Here is a 4,245-nt window from a genome sequence, read left to right as displayed (position 1 = left end):
ATCAAAAATTTCCTCCAGAGAAACCTTGATGGTGCTGTGATGTGATGTGACACGATGTGACAGCATGGTCAGTATGGATGCTGCAATTTTAAATGCATTGCAGAATGTTTTGACAGGATGGGACGGGTTGTGACATGACGTGACATCACAGTCAGTGTGGATTGTCCTTGATTCATAATGTTGTTACACCACTAGTAGAATTCTGATTTATTACAATGGAGATGGTCATCGTTATGTGGGAATTTAAAGTGCGTGAAATTGTGCAGGAGAGAAAATTTTAATAGATCAGTGCACATACACAAGAAGAATAATTGAAAAGTTTGGAATATGTGATGCAAATGGTGTCAGTATCTCAACCAATCCTCATGTTCATTTGTTACCTGTTGAAGAAGAATCAGAGGATGAGAAAATACCATACTATGAAGTGGTTGGATCACTTATGTTTTTGTCTGTTGTATCACTTCTTCATATACCACTGCAGTGAACAGATTCCTGAAAGACCATAATAATGCACATTAGTAAGCAGTAAAGAGAATTCTCCAGTGTTTGATCGAAACAGAAGAGTATAGAGTACTTCCACAGTTCGAGGGAACTAAGATTAATAGTTTTTTTCTGATTCTGATTACACATGTATATTGCAAAATTTGTTTATTTGAGTTCAGAACTTAGTATTGTAAAATGACAAATGCAATCACTAAAACACAAAAAGGTTTGAAAATGTTCATCATGTCTGCACTCAAGAGAAAGCTTCTACTTTTCACAGATGAGCATGCATTTACTCTGTTTTTCATAATTATTTGTGTTCTTGGTGTTAAGCCACCCAGTGTAAAGAACACTAGTTCAGTCCAATAAGTAAGTAATTTGTTTCTACTTTCGGCAAAATCAGATGATGTTAGTTGGACATACTTGAATATTCACTACAGCTGTGGCATAACACAACCGTCCAACTAGAGTGACCAAACAATCTTCCTCAATAACAGATCATATGGCAACAGATATAGAAAGAAGGCAATGCCAGTTACTTGTTCAAAATCTAGGCCTATCAGATCACTTCTGTCACATATTAAAAGCAAATATTTATGAAGAAAAGTCTGCTCAGTTGCATGCATACAAAAGGGTCTTCTCAGGATCAAACCTTTGCTCGTTATCAATCCACTAACAACATGAAGTGTGAGATGAGTGTATTCAGGAACAAGGTGTTTAATAAGTTCATGACAATATTTAATCCAAAATTTGAGAAAGCATGTCCCCAAATTTACACATATATCGGGTGAGTCAGGAGGAAAGGTACATGCTTTGAGGGGTGATAGTATTAGTGATTCTGAACAAAAGACTTCATATGGATGTAATATCACTTTCGTATGTTTTTCTTGAATAATTTGAAAACCGTGGCCTCCAGGGAAAACGTGTCGCAATGCAAAATGATGCTATATTAAATTTCCTACAAGAAAGATCCTATAATTTTTTCTCTACAACTAATGGCTTGTGCGAAGAGAGCGCGAGAATGTCGAAAAACTCGCTCAACGCGGTTGCGCTATAGCTTACTTAGTTTTTGTAGGCCATTTAAGGTAGCATATTGAGATGAACAGTTGAGATGAACAGTTTGATAAGGACACTTGTGGTCTATCAAGTCCCGAAACTACCTCAAATTCGAATACAAAAACTATGTAAGGTACAGCGTATGTGTGTCGAGTGAGTTTTTCAACATTCTCGCACTCTCTTCGCACAAACCATTAGTTCTAGTGAAAAATTGTATAGGACCTTTTTTGTAGGAAATTTAATATAGTTTAATTTTTTACTGTAACACATTTTCGCTGGAGGATGAGGTTTTCGAGTTATTTGAGTAAAAGGCACAAAGGTGATATTAAATGTGTTCTATCTTGGAAACCTTCAGAATAGGGCATACATCTGTGTCAAGTTTTTTTTTCAAAATCACTAATACTATCACTCCTCAAAGCATGTACCTTTCCTCCTGATGTGTGATGAGAGGTATCAAAAATCCTCCGAAACTCCAAGGTATCTCATAGCTAACAAAAATAGCTAGACTGAACCAGCTTTTTGAGAATTTTACGAAAATTGCATTAGAATTTATAGAAAGTTACTGATAGCGTACAGACAGTAAAAAGTTACTGAAAGCTGATAACAAAAGGAAAGCAATCTGGAACATAATCAAACAGGAGGCAGCAATTGTTGGATAAAAATATTTGTAAACACAGATTGACAAATAAAGATGTTCAATTTAGCAACCCAAAGGAACTAGCAAAACTCGTGAATGAATGCTTCAGTAATATTACTAAGAAACTGTAAGAAAAGTTTCAAGACTCATATTCTACACCACCAGGTCCATCTACCATACTCGATGATGCTCTTTCCAACAACAGAGAAATTAAACAATAAACAGTTAAACAATAAAAAATCCACAGGATTAGGTAGATCTGAGTCAGCACAATTCAGAAATGTATAAACAACATAAGAATCCCGTTAATATTAATAGTTTATTAATATTTTAGATCTGGCTTCTTTCCTGTATACCCAAAACAACCAAAAGTAACATCAACTCTAAAAATCAGTGATTCCAGAAAGCAGAAAACCACAGATCAAATACTTTATTATCATATGTTTCCAAAACAATAGAAGCTGTAATGGGAAAGAGACTAACGTAGTACCTAAATAAATACAACCTCATTTGCAATGAACAACTCTGTTTCAGGCTGGCAAGCGGTGTACACAGTCAGCTATATCACTGTTTACTAAAGCTGTACTCGCAGCACTATAGAAGGGCAAGAATGCAACAGGCATTTTTACAAGTCTGTCAAAGGCATTTCACACAGCTGACCACAGAATTTTGCTACCCAAGTTAGGAATAAGGTGTAAGTTATACTTGGAGAAGCGAATGCAAAGAATTGAAATCACACATATTTCTGAAAGACCATCCCGGCATTTCCAACTTACCAGGTTGGAAATATACTAATACAGGCGTTCCCTAGAGAAGTTTCCTGAGCCCAAACCTCTTCCTTAAACGGATAAATGTTAACTACAGAGTGTCGGGTACAGAGAAGAAAATACTATTTGCTGATGACACCAACATAGTGATTACAGAAAAAAATTAACACAGACAGCAGAACAATCCTATGAATTTCTCAGAGACGTCACCAACTGGTCATTAAAGAATAAATTAACCTAAAACGTGAAGAACCTATATAAACTTCCACCTAAACAAAAAAAACAGTGATATTATATTGAAAGTAAACAATGATATCAAATTCTTATGGATGAATGTAGACTGTCAAGTGAAATGGACAGAACATGTGAGAGTTTTGGAAAAGTGGCTATCCTCAGCATGTTATGCCCTGCAAATCCTTGCATGAGTGTGCAATATTTCGTGCCCCAAAGTATCCTTCTTTGGATGTATGCAATGAGCCCTCAGTTATGGGATAATCATTTGGGGAATAAGTGCTGGGAACGTACAAACTATTTTCAGTACAGAGAAAAAAGCTGTACCGATAGTAGTAACAGGGCATACTGTAAATAGTTATTCAAAAAGCTAGAAATTCTGGCAGTTTCGTTTCAATACATCTATCACAACATAATGTATAGAAGATTGGATTGGATTGTTTGGGGGAAGAGACCTAACAGCAAGGTCATCAGTCTCATCAGATTAGGGAAGGACAGGGAAGGAAGTCGGCCGTGCTCTTTCAAAGGAACCATCCCGGCATTTGACTGGAGTGATATAGGGAAATCACAGAAAACCTAAATCACGATGGCCGGACGCGGGATTGAACCGTCGTCCTCTCGAATGCGAGTCCAGTGTGCCAACCACTGCGCCACCTCGCTCGGTGTAATGTATAGAAGACAAAATCTTAATCTGTACATCACAAACAGCACAATACGTGACCATGGAACCAAATCCAGACATTGTTTACATGCAAATAGAGGAAATGAGTTAAAAACTCAAAATAGTGTCTTATTGTACGATTGATTACCACAAGAAATAAAAGATGTAAATGATCCCAACGCCTTTAGCCAAAGATTGAAGACATTTGTATTAAATAACAGCTGTTACACTGTAAATGAATGTTAACAATAACTACAGATAGTAATTAAATGTTGATGAACGTCATACTATCTAACAATTTATGACATGAACAGAAAAAGAGAACTAAATATAGGAGCTACAAATACTGTAAGAGGTGTGTTTATTTTAATGAGAAATATTGTACAAACATCTATAGATGAATAAATAAA

The sequence above is a fragment of the Schistocerca cancellata genome, chromosome 6 (genome assembly GCF_023864275.1).
Source record: "Schistocerca cancellata isolate TAMUIC-IGC-003103 chromosome 6, iqSchCanc2.1, whole genome shotgun sequence".
NCBI lineage: Eukaryota > Metazoa > Arthropoda > Insecta > Orthoptera > Acrididae > Schistocerca > Schistocerca cancellata.
The sequence above is the reverse complement of the archived record's forward strand: the minus strand, read 5'-3'. Positions refer to the sequence as shown.